Below are 18,397 nucleotides of genomic sequence, written 5' to 3' on the forward strand. Positions count from 1 at the left end.
GGTTACGTGATCTTTGGCAAGCATCTAATTAAATGGGCATTGCCTCCCATCAGAATTAAACATACAAGAGTTGTGCATACACACATGCACACACACTCACATGCACGCATACACTCACATGCACGCCTGCACGCACACACACACACAAACAGTGAACAAACTGTAATATCACAACTTGGTTTCATATTTTAGTCTATAAGCCACACCACAGTTTTCCAATATGTATTAATGATGGACAAACTGACCTGTTATCATTTTTAACCTGATCTTGGAGTTATAAATCCAAGATCATACATGCAGATTAAAGTCTCCTATTATTATAAATGCTTGTATTATCTTTGAATTTATGTGCACATGCATCACCAAAGTGCACCATGGAAACATAATGTCTGTAATGTTTTATTCCTTTTTGCCCCAGCACAGCACAGCACATCCTTCTGATTGGCTGTAATCACTCATGCTTATTTATAGCAATCAAGATCTGAGTATGCACAAAGATGGTGGAGTTTGGATGCGTTATCATGTAGAATGTGTATGCCCAGAAAACAGAAATTAAATTGTAATCAATCCAGGTTTAAATGATGAAAATTCACTGGAATTAAGTTATAGCTCATTATGCATTTGCAAATTATGAACTTCTTGAGTAGAATTACTTGCTGACTCATTTCAAATTTTGGTGGCATTACTAGTTGGTATGACATGGAGAACAGTATGTACATAGTCGCTTGGCACACCTGGAACCCTACACAATGAAGGTTCCTGATCATGAGGAGCACCTATGCCTGTACAACTGTATACCCATAGAGACCCCTTTTCAGACATATGAAGATTTTGAGGAGTGGGCTAGAGAGATGTGGCAAAGGGCAGGACAGGGCAGTCAAGTATGGTCCTGATCTCCTTGAACCATTCAATTTACATATGTAGGGAATGGGTGAAAAGGCCTAAGTGCATTCATAAACATAAGCACAGCTTATGTTCGCATAGTCATTCCCATAATAGATAAGTAAACTGAGGCAGAAAGAAAAGGTTACCATGCAGGCTGAATGTGACAGAACCGAGAAGAGGTCCCTAACATCTTATTTCCAGCTAGTTTTGTGCCTTTCCTTAATCATGCATATTTAAAGGTAGGGGAGTGTGTGTGAGTTTGTGTGCATGACTACACAACCTCTTTCCTTTAAGCATTTTACCGGAAGTCTTTGTCCTGGGAAAAGCTTAATTTGAAATTCTGAACATGACCTGTTTTGTAAGGCATAGCTAAATACAATGAATAATCCGTTTTTAAAAGTGTGATTGTTCTTTTCTCACTTTCAAATCTGAATTACTCTGCCTTGAGCATAATACAATATCATAATTATTGTTAACAGCAAAGTCAGGATTTTCCAAAACACAGCTTTGGCACTTTTGAGCTTTAGAGTTTTACAGTATTAATTAAGACTTTCATCTGTAACCTCCTGGGTTCAGGTCTCTTGCTCTTACTGAAACTAGGTTAGCAGTAATGAAATTTCAGTTGGTAATTTCATCTTTAAAGTATCCTGGCTTTTTAATAAAGAAATGATTCTCCAGTGGTGGATTGGGGAAAGAGCAGTCAGTTACCAAAGCTTTGTAGGCAATTCACTCATGATTCTAGCAATACATGAGAAAGGATGCTAAGTGCTTGGGATATATACCGGAACCCCGTTCCAACCAGCCACTCAGTAGTGCTACAGAGGAGTAACTGCTGAAATTATAAGATCCATATATGAATGCATTATCAGCTATGCAATTAATGCAAGGTTAAAGTAAGCTACATCAATTGGCTTTACTTAAATCTACTTCTTCACATTTCCTACATTGATTTAGGGTAGGGGCAAGCAACCTGGTGCCCTTCAGACATTTTGGACTAGTACTCCCATAATTTTTGGCTATTGACCATGCTTGCAGAGGCTGAAAATGTAAAAATCTATGTACCACCTAGGGATGTTGGAGAATTCCACAATGGACTCCAGTGAGGCCGGATTCTTTAGAATCTGCCCCCCCAGAGTCCATGGAAGAATGCAGCAACCCCCCCTGCCACCCTGTGGAATCCCCCCGGGATGGAGCCTACCTGGCTCTGGCGGTGGCTCCGGGTCATCTGCGGCCATAAATGATGTAGCAGCCGCCATTTGCGTCCCTCCTTTTGCCGTGATAGGCTATGTAGATACTTACGTAGCCTATCACGGCTTGGCAGGGATGCAAATGGAGGTCGGTGTAGCAGCTGCCATTTGCGGCTGCAGCCCGGCAGCGGCCAGAAGTCCAGCGGCAGCTGGCCCTGGCCGGCGGCTCTGCATCCTTGCTGTGGAGTGGAGCCGGCTGGGCAGGATTCCGGGGAGGAGGGATGGATCTTCTCCCCCCCACCGCGGATGCCCCTCAGCAGAGCAAGGTAAGGGATTCGTACATCCCTACCACCTCAGCTTGGATATTTTACTGCTAAACTTGCCATAAGTGTTGGGTAGAGAGCTAGACAACCACCATTGAGTGGGTTCAGGCACAATCCTATTGAGATAGATGGTAGCCTCAGACTTCCTCAGAAGTTGGAGGCGACTGCCTATCCAATGCTGGCTGAAGCATGGAGGAGAGGATTCCTTCTGTGCTCTGGCTGCCCAGCAGTTTGCCTCAGATACCTGATTTTGGGTGTGGCTTCTAAGTGTGGCTTCAGGGAGGGAGTGGCATAGGAAGCTATCTACAACAGCTTTTGTGGTCTCCTCCCCTCCCACCCCCAGGAATGCCTCCTTTTCACCCTGTCCATACTCTGTGTTACGAGCACAGACAGGCATGGAGGGGCAGACATTGCAGTTCTCCCCACCTCAGCTATGGGGGGGGGGGCAGGGAGCACGGTTTCCAGGCTATGAGCTTGTGGTTCTGTCTATGAGCTCGGAGCTGGGAAACCAAGAAATCCTGTTTTGCCCAGACGCTGTCCAGGGGCCGTAGGATTGCTCTCTCCTTGGAAATCCACAATGACTGTGGCAAAAATGCAGCCTTCGTGATAGGTAATAGTACTTGCTAAGCAGTGAAATCATCATAGGATGCAGGGGGAAAGAAAGAGTGTGAGTACTGGAAGACCAGTTATTGAAATACATTGGATATCAAATGCAACGTGTTCTTTGTGAAGGCAAGGCTGAGGCAGATAAAATATGTCAGTTTCAGTACATTAATCCTACTACTTTGGAGAATCTGACAAGTTCATCTGATAGAAATTGTAAAGAAATGAGATAAGGAACTTGAGCGTCTCTAAATCTGGATAGCAAAATGTATATCAATATTAAAAAGAAAGGCATATTTTTTTGTGTGTGCCACGCAGGGCCAGCCCTACCATTAGGCAGAGTAAGGCAGTTGCATCAGGGAACAACTTCTGGTGGTGGCAAGGCATTGGAGGAGAGAGCTGTGTGTCATGCGTTCTCCCCTGTGTCCCTTCAGCTAGCCTGCAGACTTTAGGTGTGGTGTAGGATGCTGTCATTGCCAGTGTGGAAGAGACTTAGCTGCCAGTCCAGTCAGATTTTGTACATGGAATGGGAGGGGGTGTCATCTTGCTCTCTATCTCAGGAGGTTGATTTTTTTTAATCAAAAGGAAGCTCATGAGACCTCAGATGGAGGACCCAGGAGTGGCAGGCAGGGGGCTTTAATGCTTTGCCCTATGCCTGCCATTTACATTAAGGCTGTTTGCCTTTTGGCAATGTAAATTGGAGGCATGGGGCACCTAATCCAGATTGGGACTACAGCGGGGGAGGGGGAGGGCAAAGAGTTAAAGTCTCCCTACCTCAGCCTGAGCTGGGGTCCCAATCCATGACCTTGTGAGGTCACATTCCATTAGGGATGGATGGATCACCCTGCATCCACCCCGCACAGCACTCATCAAACCCCCAACACTTACCTCACCCAGGCGAGCAGTGCAGGGTGAGCTGCTGGGTGGTTTATGAGGTGTAATGCCTGTAATGTTGAGGACATTGGCCCTTTTAAGGCCCCCATTTGTGTAGACGGAATACTTATGGAAAAGAATGAGCAGCCATTTGAATGGCAAATGGCGCTTGATGAGGGAGTAGATGCCTGTGCGCTTGCCCAGCACAGCATGCGCTGAGCCAGGCAGGTGCTGGGGGCCATGGACTGGTGTTCAGGGGCTGAGCCGGCAATTTCTCACTGGGCTTCAAGCCCCAACCAGGCACCTGCGCCATCCCTACATTCCATAACTAAAGGAACAGGCATGGCACACAGAAGCCCTCTCTAACAGAATTCCTCTAAAAACACTGGAGTGCTGGCAGCATTCTAACTTCAGAGTAAAACTGAGCATGCCTGAAATAACTTTGCCAGCAGTTGCTGCTATAGGCTTTTCTGGGACAGAAAGATCTTAAGAACTTTTGAACTCCTGTCAGAATCTCACCAAATCAATGAAAGGCACATCAACAAGCCTGAATAACATATATCAGTAGTTTTACCAGAATCTGAAATGAATAAATGATATGCCGAGCTTGGAGTAAAAAGTACAAATGTGTCAATCTCAGCACTTCTTAACTTGTAGCTGTGGCAGTTTGTATTGGATTGGTTTGAAATTTAGCACAACTGTAGACTGCAGGTTGTTCATGGATAAGTTTCAAGGCATTAGCTCAGCAGCTGTCATTTTTATAAGCAGTAGACTTCTGAGGCTTATGATGGTGGGACCTTCACATCTGTGTGACTCACCTTAATGAAAGGAGTGCCCCTGTGCATCTCTTGACCCTAGATAAGGCATTGCATAACTTTGTTTAAAATAATTCAGTCATCAACAAGGATGCTGTCTCAGTCCTGTCTTAAAGCAGTATGGCAGTGCAAATTCAGGGCAGAGTGAACACAAAGCTCCCATGTGAGTTAGCACCACTGAAAAATGCTCCTGTATAATGGTGCTCCACATATAAGCTGTGACATTTGTAAAAATGTGTCGTAAAGCTTTACTGCACAGCTGGAGCTGATCGTGTGCTTCTCTCATACATGCAATTGCTAATGGCTCCTTGTGGAAGTATGGTCAGAGCTGAGCTGAAATGTCCTTGAAGACATTTTGAGAGAAAATTCTGGATAACATTTCTCAGATTTTTCTTTTTCTCACCCCCTCCTTTAGAAAAAGAAGTCCAATTTGCAGAATTTACTCTGAATACTCTCCACCATTTCTGGTGGCATCTGCCATCACCTTACCCCCCCGCCTGCCCTGTTATGATGCTAGGCCCAGGTCTACATCTCGAATCATTTTGCTATCCAGATTTAGAGACGCTAAAAGGTGCTGTGTAAAGACAGGGACCTGGCCAGTGGCAGTGCTAAGAGGAGCAGCTACTCTTCCAAATACTGGCCAGGTCCTTCCTCCTTCCCAGCACAGAGAGAGGCTAAAATGGCCAGGGGCTGGGCAATGACATCATTGGATGCAGCCACACATATCTAACCCACGGAGGACCGTGGGGGGGGGGATAATCCAGTCCCTCACCCAAAGACTCTTCTCTTCTGCACCCTTGCAGAATATTTCATCTAACCAACCCCAATCATAAAATAAATCGTTCATGAGCATCATGATTTCTGGGTGGAGAGTTTCCACCCTGAAGCATTTGGGTGGCATTCACAGGAGATCTTTGCAGCACAAGCCTGTGCATGTCTATTCAGAAGTAAGTCTTACTGAGTTTAATGGGGCTTACCCCATTAAATATATGGGGAAAGCAGATATATCATATAGCATTGCAGCCTTGATGTTTGAATTGGCACTGTGACATTTCCACCGGTGTAGCAACTGGGAGGCAATTTTCAGTTGGCCGCAAAAAGGCATCCTGTATCACACGCAATATTCCTTTGCTGCTGCTTTTTCTCTGCATGCCCTGGAGTTTGTCAGCTTCTGTCTATCTGATAATGGGGTGACAGCATTGTAAATACTATATTTCCAAGGCACTGTTGCCATGACAATGGAGAAAAAAACCCTTTCTCTAGTCTTATGAAATACAAAGAATCACAATAAGACTATAAGTCAGTTCAGTTCTTTAAAAATGCATTTATTTAAATTTTAGTGGCCTAACTGATATGTTGCCTTTGCGTTCCTGAAGCTATGTCAGCATAGTCTGATCCTCTACCAAGGTGGTAACATTTATAGGGTGAAACATGTGAGTCACGAGAATTATGATGATTCCTTCCCATGCCAGCATTCCAATTCTCAGAAGCTCACCCTGCCCAATTAGTTCCTCTTTAAATGACTTACTAAATGAGGTTTACACTGTAATGGAAATGTGTGAATTGGTCCTAGCTTGCTTCCATTTCAAGGGTTTGGCTTCACTGAACCATACCAAAACAACAGTCTAATAAGTCCAGTTAATAATATCATGCCCGTTAATGTAGAACACAGTTTGGATTTTGGTCTTCCAAAAAACTCTCAGGCCCTGACTTTGACAAATGAAGTTCCACATTTTTGGGATGGGCAAAAAGAAAACCTCTCTATCTGCCTTGAAAGTACAGAGCTACCACAGAGATAACATAATCTAGGCTAGTGGTGGGCAACGTCTTTCAGCCTCAAGGCCAAATTCCATTTTGGAGGGCCACATTCCAGTGGTAGGTCAGGCTGAAGACAAAGGACGGGAGCCAAAGGCAAATGGAGCGGGGTTCTTTTTGTTTTTTTTACCAGCACACTGTAGCTTAAGGGTCTATGCATATTTTCACTGAAAAAAGTCTATGCTCGTTGGGGAAAGGTGGGAGTTGTAGGACATTTTTCTGTCTAAATAGGGATGGCAGAGAATTCCGCCACGGATCTTGGGGAGGCCGAATGCCAGTGCATTCGGGCCCCTGAAACCTGTGGCGGAACAGCCTGCTGTTCTCATCTAAGGATGAGACTTACCCGGGGAGATCTTCTGGGCGGCAGCGGCTCGGGCGGCGGCTTCGGCAGCGGCGGCTGCGGCGGCTAGTCTTCTGACCATTTGCAGTTTTTTTTTTTTTTTACACAGACGTGATAGGCTACGTAAGTTTTTACGTCGCCTAAAATGTCTGGGTAAAAAAAAAAAAGGCGTACGCAAATGGCGGCGGCTATGGCTGCCGCCATTTTCGTTCCTTATTTTGGGCCATCTTACTCTACGTAAATAATTACATAGACTAAGACGGTGAAAATAAGGGAAACACAAATAGCGCCCGCTAAGCTATTTGCGTTCCCCTTATTTTCGCCGTCATAGTCTATGTAAATATTTACGTAGATTAAGACGGCCAAAAAGAAGGAACGCAAATGGCGGAGGGGGGGGGTTGCGTATGCTTTTTTTTATCCAGAGCCCTCCAGCGGCTCTGGCCTGGCTGGGCCTGGCTGGCTGCTCCATGGAGCTGCCGCAGAGCACAGTCGGCTACGGAGGATTCCAGGGGGGAGGAACAGAGCGCCTCCCCCACCTGCCAGGATTCCTGGGGGAGGGACGGAAAGCCTCCCCCCCACCATCAGCATAATCCGCAAAAGGTAAGTGATTTTCGTACATCCCTATGTCTAAACATGCATAGGACTATGCTTAAAGCACCTACTGCCAGTAACTGAGCCTTAAGAGAAGCATTTCAGCCTTTCAGAACGGGAAAAAGAACTGTGCAAAAGGCAGGAAACCACCAAATGATTGGTGGTTAGTGGAAAGGGGTGAGGCCAGGGGAAGTGGGAAGTGGTCCCAGACATGGTCTGAAGGCACATGAGACAGCTACCTCGCTGAAGCTAAGTAGGTCTGGGTCTGGTCAGTGCTTGGAGGGCATACCACCTGGGAACCACATGTAGCCACCTTGAGTTCTACAATGGAATAAAGGTGGGATATAAATGATGATGATGATAATAATAATAATAATAATAGGTATGGCCATCTGGGGAACCTCAGAGAGTGAAATTAGGACTCTAGGAGGGTCAGATTTGGCCCCAGGCCTGAGGTTCCTAACCTCTGATCTAGACAGTGTAATAAGCTCATCTCAAACATCACAATATGAAACATAAGGGCTTGGATCTTAAAATAAGCCAACTTAGTGAAGATCACAAAATAAAAGTTTTCCATCCCTCCTGCAGCACCCTATTCCACATTACTCGGGAAGGCCTTCCAAGAGAGGCTTTCTGGAGTCACGGGTGCCTGCAGAGGATGGGAATTTTCCATCTGTGAAGTTCCTTATGTTAGGTTAGGTAACATTAGGTTGTAGAGCCAAAAGTAAAATCCCACAAGAGACATCCCCTGTTCTGGGGGGGGGGGGAGGAATGTTTCCTATGCATAACTAGCTCCACATCAGGCCTATGCATCATTGCTGCACAGCTTTGGTCATTTTGCAATGTACGCGTCTAACCTCCAGTTTATGGGAGCACTCCCAGATCTTAAATAAGGGTTGCCAACCCTTGAAATAAATAAATAAAAATTAAACATCTGGTATCAACAGGAGGGGAGGGAAGATCAGAACAAGTCTAGTCATGGGGCAGAATCCAATGCTGCCCATCCCCTAGTGGAGTGGGCTGCTGATTCTGGTTGACGCGCAGCCAGCCCTGATCTGCAAGCGACCCCTACCACTTGCAGAACGACAATTGCTTCCAGAGGCAAACCCCAAAATGAGCGGGAATGCCAGTTTCTGGAAGAGGGCAGGTCAGCGGAGCTCACTTATGTGACCTCCATCAACCTGCCCCTTCCAGAAATGAACGTTTCCACTCATTTCCGCTTGCCTCTGGAAGCACTAAATTGTTGTTCCATGAGCAGTAGGGGTCCCTTGCAGACCAGAATTGGCGGGGCTGGCCAAAAGCACAAGGGCAGCATTGTATTCTGCCCATGGAGATAGAGGGCAGAATCCAGCAATTTTTGGAGAGTCTAAGGGCCCAGCAAAAAGCAGTCTATTTACCTAAGGTTTAAACAATGGCTGAGAGAAGGAAGTATGTTGACCCTGATAAGTGGCCAAAGAGAAAAACAAACCAAGAAAGCTCATCGAAATTCACCCGCGTCATTTAAATTTTTATTTTTTTTTGCTGGTACAGTAGGAACCTGATTTTAAATTTGTAGCCCTAATTTTCTTTAAACAGGGTATAAAGAGCCCAGTGCATGTCTGCCTATAAAGCTCCTAATAATTTAAACTTCTTTTTATCACAGCACCGGGTTTGCTAATGATATCTATCTAGCTGTCCATTATTTCAGTAAGGCTTTTTAATGCTCTGTTGCAGTTCAAGTTCCATCCCACTGAATAGTTGTATTTCAGTTTATTTTGCCTGAGCTACATTAGCTTGCATTTTTAAAGGATGAATGATTCTCAGTTTGTTAGTTCCAGTACATATTTAAATTATGGTACATCTAGTTCTCTGGCATGCATATATATATATATATATATACACACACATATATTTAGTACTCTCAGTGCCACAACAAACATTTTGTACCTTTTGAGAATGTTCTTCATTTTTTTCTTCCTTTTTTCTCTCAAACTGCTAATTGCAATTTGAACAAAAATACCCACAATTTATTCAGGGCAAGTTTCCCTGCTCCCTTCATGGACTGTGCATTAGGACTGTAGACTTCTAAATTATTCAAACTTGATTCCTCCTTCTAGATCTATTTCAAATAACTAGAGTACTAGGGGAGTTTTGTTGCTAAAAAGATGATGAGCACAGGAAGTGTATGTGCACACATTAACTTCCACCCTCTTACACACCAGCTTCTGGTCCCCTGTGTAGAGGGCCAGTAGTATGCTTTGCCCTATAGCCACTGTGTGAAAGTGATGGAAAACATAACTGTCTTGGGAAGGATGGGTGCAACGTTTCGAACTTCAGCCCCCAGCATTCCTGACCACCAGCCATGATGACAGAAGCTGATGGGAACTGAAGTCCAAAAACATCTGGAGCACACCGGGTTGGGGAAGGCTTATATATAGCAACCCTCTGCTTTTGTTGGGAGACCCCCATGTGCCATATTGGTGTGGTGTAGTGGCTAGAGTGTTGGACTGGGAGCCAGGAGATCTGGGTTCTAGTCCCCACTCAGCCATGGAAGGTCACTGGGTGACTGGGCCAGTCACAGACTCTCAGCCCAACCTACCTCACAGGGTTGTTGTTGTCAGGCTAAAATGAAGAGGAGGAGGATTATGTATGCAATCTTGGGTTCCTCAAAGAGGAAAAAAGGTGGGATATAAATGTAATAAACAAACAAACAAACAAATAAATAAATATATATTGTCCCATTCTTGCCAGCACTGGGGCCATGTGGCTCAGATTCCCTATCTTACTAGCAAGGCATAGAAGCTGTCCCACAGGGCAAGCAGCAAGAGGTCTATTCAACCAGGTACTTGGAGCTAAAGCAAAGGGTTAGTCAGAATAGCAACATCCAGACAACAACAGAAGGCCTTAATAGCTGGCCCTGAAGCTCCACCAATTCCAGGTGAACAAGTTGAGGCTACACCCAGGTGAAGGGCCTTGCTTCAGCAGCTGTGCTAGGAACCAGAAGCTCCCACACGCAAGCGCTCTTGCTTCTAGCATTGCTTTCCACTTTGTTTTATTTAGTAATGGTTTTTAGGCCACTTTCAAGGGCGGAACCCTCTCAAGGTGGGACGTACAAGATAAAAACAACACAAGACTGTATAAAACAGCGGTCTGATTTGGTATAAGGCAACACTTATAGTCCTCATAGATTCTCCAGGTGAGTCAAACAAGTCAGGCATGATACTCAATGAGTCCTCCCTCTCGGACCCTTTACACCTTAGCTGAACTAGATGCTTAGCACTTCAAAACTGCAAAACTCACTGAATATTCAGTTCAGTGTCCACATTAGATGAATTTGTGTCACACTGTTCCTCTGGCAGTGGAGTAGAACAGGGGTCCCTAACTATTCTGTGTCAGTGGGCACATCTGGAATTTTGGGAAGGTGTTGTGGACAAAATGGCTGTTGTTGGAGGGCCTTGCCCATTCATAAAATGACTACCTTGGTGGGCATGTTTGGTAACAAAACACTCATTTCCCAGAAGACAAACAGGTGAGACTATAGGAAAAGTAACTTGCTCAAAAACCTAAGGACATGGCAGAGGTGGGGGTCTAGGCTCCAAAACACAAAACTATTCTTTTGAACCCAGATAAAGGTGGTGCTGGAGGGCAGCACTTTACTTTGCAGCATGACAATTCCCAGTTAAAAAAATCAGCAGGGGAAAGGAGCAGGGGCGGGGGTGGGGGGTGGGAAGAGAGGTGTCCATACGCACATTGATACTTGCAGACATGATGTTGGAGACCCAGCAGTGAGGGCCTCTGCTTTAATTTCATGGAGTTGGAGGGTTCCAGATGAATTTTGCAGCTTGAAGCAAGCATCTCAGATGGCTTTTCTCTTTTATTTACTGTCCAAATTCTGTAATATTATTCAATTTTCTACCAACCTAATGGCAGAAAGCGAAGAGGATCTAAAGAGCCTCTTGTTGAGGGTGAAAGAGGAGAGTGCAAAAGCTGGTTTGAAACTCAACATTAAAAAAACGAAGATCATGGCATCTGGCCCTATCACTTCCTGGCATATAGAAGGGGAAGAAATGGAAGCAGTGACAGATTTTATTTTCTTGGGCTCCAAGATCACCGCAGACGTTGACTGTAGCCATGAAATTAAAAGACGCTTGCTCCTGGGGAGGAAAGCTATGGCAAACCTAGATAGCATAGTAAGAAGCAGAGACATCACCTTGCCGACAAAGGTTCGTATAATCAAAGCTATGGTTTCCCCAGTAGCAACGTATGGCTGTGAGAGCTGGACTATAAGGAAGTCTGAGCGCCGAAGAATTGATGCTTTCTAACTGTGGTGCTGGGGAAGACTCTTACGAGTCCCCTGGACTGCAAGGAGGTCAAAGTCCATCCTAAAGGAAATCAACCCTGAGTGCTCAGTGGAAGGACTGAAGCTGAAGCTCAACTATTTTGGCCACCTAATGCGAAGAGAAAACTCTCTGGAAAAGACCCTGATGCTGGGAAAGACTGAAGGCAAAAGGAGAAGGGGACGGCAGAGGATGAGATGGCTAGATAGCATCACTGATGCAATGAATATGAACTTGAGCATGCTCTGGGAGACAGCGCAGGACAGGAAGGCCTGGCGTGCTATGGTCCATGGGGTCACAAAGAGTCAAACATGACTTAATGACTGAACAACAAATTCAATTTTCTGCTTTAGAATATTGCACCCTTCTAGTGTCAAAGGCATTTCAGAGCTATCATAATATTACAGATTTGGAGTTTCCACCTCAGTTCTAAAACACCGTTTCCCCACTGAAATCTCAAGATAGCTTTTGATGATTCAGTATCATATCAGAAATCCTTCTGTTTACATGGCACAAGTATTTCTTAAATGAGTCTATCTGAAAGGCACATTTTGACAATAGATCAATCCCGATTGCATTTTAAATCGCTGGGTTAGGTGGTGTAGATTTAAAAATTAAAGAACACTTTCTATTACGTACTCACCAAATAGAATTCAGTGCTTCAGGCATTTTAGTTTGTCTGAAAATGGTACAAACAGTATCTGCTTGATAAATGCTTTTCATAATAGGGTGCTGAATACTGGTAACGCAAAAAAAGAAAGCATATATATATATATATATACACACACAAGAAAGTTCAGAATAAGATCACACCATTTTTGCAAAAGACTTCCACCTCGCAGATGGGAAATATTATGTAAAACCTGACCTTTTTACTGCATACATATTTTTCGGTTTGGGTCTTGTTTTATATGGCAGTTTATTAGTATTTTCATAATTGTAGACAATTTTACTGGAAAACCTTTTGAGATGATCACTTTCCCATCAAATCAAAATGTACTGTTATCTCTTTTTCCTTGTGTTTCATTTCTTTTCTTGGCTGAACAAATTATCTGCATGTCCCCTGAAGCCAACTATAATAATTTCCACTGACTGTAGTAATGAGGGCAAAACTGATTAAATGGAGGCTTCCCTCTTGCTCAACTCAGCCAGCTAGCTGCCTTTGAGGATCCACCCCTGTCACCCAGTAAATAAGCATTTTGTGATCAGAGCTTTGTCTTCCTGTCAAAAACTGAGCGGACTAATGATGGTACTGAGTTGCATCATGGAGCAGAAAGTGTCGGAACAGGAGGAACCTCTGAATCTGTTTCATCTCCTTTGGGAGGTTAGTTGCTTCGTGTGATGAAGAACTTCATTGTGTGTGTACACAGTGAAATGTTAAGGACCATGACCTTCTGCATGCCTAAAGGGCTGTAGAGAAACAGAAAAAAATGCAAAGCCATTGTAGCACAACCCTAGGCATGTCTATTCAGAAGTAAGTCCCGTTGAGTGAAGAAATGCAGCCTTAATCTCATTGTTATGTTTTGGGAGCCAGTGTGGTATAGTGGTTAGAGTGTTGGACTGGGCCTCGGGAGATCTGGGTTCTAGTCCCCACTTGGTCATGAAGCTCACTGGGTGACTTTGGGCCAGTCACAGACTCTCAGCCCAACCTACCTCACATGGTTGGTGTGAAGATAAAATGGAGAGAAGGACCATATAAGCCACCTTGGGGTCCTTGCAAGAGGAAAAAAGGTGGGATATTGTTGTGACTCATCGGTTTGTCAATATAGAGCATCTCTATAAACAGGTTGACATATGATTTTATTACAGTTTTGAAAGTCAGTTAGGTCAAAGTATCCTAACTGCCCACATTTCCACAATGAGTGCTTGACCCTTGCCCTTCATGGCTTATCACATCAAATAAGGAGGGGATGCCTGGCTGGGTCCAGGAGGTTGTAAATTCCTCCTTGAGAGAGGAAGTGGTGCTGGCCTCTTTAAAATAGATGGTAATTAGGCCACTCTTGAAAAGCCTAACCTGGACTCTTAGGATGTTAACAACTAAAGGCTGGTGGTTAACATCCCCTTCCTGGGCGTGGTGCTTCAGCGTGTGGTTACAGGATAACTCCAGGTACTCTTGAATGAAATGGATTATCTAGATCCATTTCAATTGAGCTTCAGGCCTGGTTATGGTATGCAAACTGCCTTGGTCGCCCTGTTTGCTGGGAGAGGGACAGGGGGAGTTCAACCCTATTGATTCTCTTGGACCTCTCAGTGGTTCTTGATTGTATCGACCATGGTATCCTTCTGGATAGGTTGTCTGGGCTGGGAGTTAGTGGCACTGTGCTGCAGTAGTTCTTCTCCTACTTGGATGGCTGATTCCAGAAGGTGGTGCTGAAGGATTATTGCTCTGTGCCCTGGCAGTTATGCTGCGGGGTTTCACAGGGTTCTGTTCTATTCCACATGCTGTTTAACATCTATATGAAATTGCTGGGGGATATTATCTGGAGGTGTGGGCTGAGGTGTCATAATATGCGAATGACACTGAGCTCTACTGCTCTTTTTCATCAAATCCAGGTGAGGCAGTGGCTATTCTGAATCTGTGCCTGGGCACAGTAGTGGACTGGATGAGGGCCAATAAACTGAGACTCAATTCAGACAAGATGGAGGCACTGTTACTGGGTGGTTCGTCTGCCCGGCTAGATAATGTTCAACCTGTTCTGGAGGAGGTTGCACTCAGCACTCCCCCTAAAGGATCACATTCGTAGTTTGTGCGTGTCTTGGATCCAGAACTGTCACTTCAGGCACAGGTGGACTCAGTGGCACTGAGCACCTTTTATCAGTTTATGTTGATACACCAACTATGCCCTTATCTCTGGACAGAGACAGCCTAGCTACAGTTATCCATGCTCTGATAACCTCTCATCCAGATTACTGCAATACGTTATATGTGGGGCTGCCTTTGAAAATGGTCAGAAACTTCAGGTGATCCAAAACAGGGCAGTGAGATTGTTAATGGGGATTGGCCGATCTGATCATATCATGGCAGTACTTTTCCAGCTGCACCGGCTGCCAGTCCATGTCTGGGCCTGGTTCAAAGTGCTGGTTTTAACATTTAAAGCTGTAAATGGCTTGGGGCCAGGTTATCTGAAGGATCATCTCCTCTCATATGTGCCTGCCTGGACACTAAGATCATCTTCAGAGGTTCGTCTCCGGGATCTCCTGCCAAAGGAAATGAGGTGGGTGGCTACCAGGAAGAGGGCCTTTTCTGCTGTGGCACCATGGCTGTGGAATGAGCTCCCTAGAGAGATTCACCTGGCACCTACACTGTACTCTTTCAGGTGTCACATGAAGACCTTTTTATTTTCCCAGCATTTTAGCGTTATAGTCTTTTAACTTTGCTGTTTTAAATCTGTTACTGTATTTTAAATATCTGCATTCTAGGTTTTATTCTGGTTGTATTTTTAAACTGTAGCTTTTAAGCTTTTATATTTTATATTGTTTTTATTATGTACTTTGCTGTATTAATTTTTGTGAACCACCCAGAGAGCTTTGGCTATTGGGAGGCATAGAAATATAATAAATAAAGAAATAAAAAGATTTTGCAGTTAATTTACTTTATTAGGGATACAACATATCCTCCCTGAACATTGGCGGGGGAGGGGGGGCTAGTTGAACTAAGTCTCTTGTATCATCCTTTGAAATTCCTAGGATCATGTTTCACTGGAGGAGAAATCCCCCTCCCATTCACTTTAGCTGGAAAAAAAGATGTGTGTCTATCTATCTATCTATCTATCTATCTGTATATATATGCCCATTGCTGTTGATCCATAGGGTCCTGATAGAGACTTTTTAAAAGAGCAATATGCCGCGTGCTGTGAAGCATGGCTGGAATGGGATCAAACGTTGCAGGATGTGTGGGGGTGTTCTATTGGGAACATGTCTTGCTTCAGGGTATACAGTACATTCTACGTGCTGTCATACCACTCTTGGCCATACCTTGATAATGCTGACAGATGAATACAGCTCAGCATCCATAATGCTCAATATTTATTTTTTTAAAAATAGCATAGATCTCTTTTTCTGCTGGACTCAGTTGGATTTGTCATTTGGACACATTTTAAACAGGGGTGTTTACTCCATGGTGCAGAAATACATTTTGCTACCAGCTTGCCAAAAAACATTACTTGCTCCCAGTACTCTAAAAAAAGAAGGTGGCATCATCAATTATATTATTTTCTATTCCCCAGGTGGGGGAAAGAGACAAATGGAAGCTAAGAAGATGCTAAATAAAGCATGGAAGAGGACGGGATTAAAAGTTCTCAAGTGGTACAAAGAATGAAGCCTAACACACACTCAAAAGGAACAAAACCCCATAAAAACTGTTTTGTTTTGATTTTATAATGGACAGACCACATGGCCTGTTTAGGAACATACAAGGTCTTGCTGTGTTTTGCTTAGAGCACATAGTAACTCTTGCCTTTTCTGGGATGCCAGATGTGTTGTCAATAAGCCACCCTCATTTTTTAATAATAGAGGGGTTGGGGGAGGCAGCCAGACTCTGATAAATTCATGAAATATGGCACACTTCATTGAATGAAAGCAGTCCAGCCAAGCTTTTGCTATAGCTCCAACTGAATATAGTCTTCAAACACACACACACACACACACACACACACACACAGAGAGAGAGAGAGAGAGAGAGAGAATGGGGTTAAAATCCTTGAGTCTAAATTCCAAAGCAGGCTCACCTGATCTGTACCTCCTGGACAAATAGCCAATTGGACCATGGCCCTCTCTAGAATCTGCACTGTCACCACATTCCATGAGGGGTTGCAAGGTGTTTTATTTAGAGCTGTATGCAAATAGACTCTTGGCATTCTCCATCTTGCTTGTGGGCAGAGAAATGTGGGAGACAATGTCACTGAATTTCTCCAGAGGGAGGAGAAATTCTCAACACTTACTCCCAGGTAGGGGTCCCCACTGGCAGGGCTTGTAGCGCAGCTTCTTTCTTTTTTGGTAAGGGGGGTGGGTTATGCTGCAAGACCATCAACTGTCTTGGCAGGCTGGCTCCCAGGTGGGTGTGTCTAGCTCCAGGGAAGAGGTGGAGGTAGTGCTCTGCCAAAACCTGTCCTCCTATTTCCTCAAAGTTTTTCTCCCCCACGAAAGAGGCTTCCCTTGTTTTGCCTCATTCAGGATTTATGATTTATTTTTGTGGTGTTTTTGAGCTTACCTAACCACAGCTGGCCTCCCAGGCTGCCTGCATGTCCTGATCTGCAAAAGCCTTATGGGAGAAACTACATCATGGTGCCTTAAACTGGGCTTCAATAGAAGTGTAGGGAGCTGAGGAGGCTACAGAAAGCCAGAGAGATAATTGTACAATGAAAGACAGGACACTTGTGCTCACTCCTTGGCCACCTCCTAAGTAAGGAACACCAAGAAACCCAGACCCAACCCATGAGAATGTCTCTGAAATTTCTTCACCATTGAATTTCTTTTCGAAAGCAATTTCTCTTCTTTCAAATTGAATGAGAATGGTAAAAAAAAAATGTGGGAGAAATTTTCAGCACAGCACTAGTTTTATTTATTTTTTTAAACCTGGAGCAGCTAGGAGGTGTGGGCCCTGCCATGTGTATTTAATGGTACTGGAAATGATACTATCACTCTGGAAGTGGTAGTATGTGTTGACATGCCAACTTCCTCTGCAAGAATGTACAGACCCAAGGGGACAGCATTTTTTTCTGTACAATCTTTCTGAGAGGGACATCACCATGGTTAGCAGTCCCAGTAACATATATAACAAAGTTTCCAAATAACAGCTCTTCACTTTCAAGATTCTAGCTCAGAGAGAGGCAGTGGCTGGTCCTTGTCCTCCAATTCCCCACCATGTGGAGGATGACAAATGTGAGCAGCTCATGTCTGCCCACATTGAGTGACTTTCTGCCTCCACCAACCTTGCCTGTACACATGGGGATGACCCAATGTCCACCTGGGCTGCATGTACAATCCTGTTGATGGTGTGGTTGATTTTCCTGAATAAACCAGGAAAATTAGCCTCATGATCCATGAAATTTGCATAGGTGTTGGCATTTATTGGACTATCCACCCATCTGTACAGCCAGGAATGTTGGCGGTGGGCTGGCACTGTAAGTGGTTGGGTGGAGCTGTGTGCACTCACTCGCCTTCATGGGTTGAGCCAGTTGGGGGATAAGTATCATGTGAACCATCCCAGAGTGTTCATGACAGCCAACTGGGTTTGGAAAGAAAAGGATAGATGGAGACAGAGGGGTGTGTAGAAGTGATCTTCTAACATCACTAAATGTTGTGTTGGCAAATGCCATATGCACTATGTGAAGAAGTGTTTTGTTTTATCTGTCCTGAATCCCTAGTGTGGAAAAGAGGTTTTTAAAAATGCAGACCCTGATGAAATGCAGCTCTGAAGCTACTGTGTTGCTGAAAAAGATACATACACATGTTCCCATTTTGCAAATAAATACAATAAAAATAGACATACTGGAACTGGACCCGGCACTTGTGGCTGTAAACCCAAAGAGCTGAAGATGCAGACCACTAACGTTAGCTGAAGCAAAGGCTTTTAAGGAATATGTCCTGGGATTTGAAACGTTTCAGCTGATAAATCAAGATATCCAGCAGCGGGGGCATCCTGTATATC

General features: G+C 44.4%; 1 long non-coding RNA gene across 2 annotated transcripts in view; it reads right to left on the reverse strand.

Annotated features, from left to right (window-relative positions):
• LOC146340060 (uncharacterized) overlaps positions 1-18,397 on the reverse strand; it is a 47,857-nt gene that overhangs the window by 19,544 nt on the left and 9,916 nt on the right. For both annotated transcript variants that reach the window (XR_014784457.1, XR_014784456.1), the window contains exon 2: positions 18,239-18,388. This is a non-coding gene — a long non-coding RNA (uncharacterized LOC146340060). The remainder of the gene's footprint in view (positions 1-18,238; positions 18,389-18,397) is intronic.

This window comes from Heloderma suspectum, chromosome 7 (assembly GCF_057233095.1).
Source record: "Heloderma suspectum isolate Gila_16-S chromosome 7, 16-S_ref, whole genome shotgun sequence".
NCBI classification, from domain to species: domain Eukaryota; kingdom Metazoa; phylum Chordata; class Lepidosauria; order Squamata; family Helodermatidae; genus Heloderma; species Heloderma suspectum.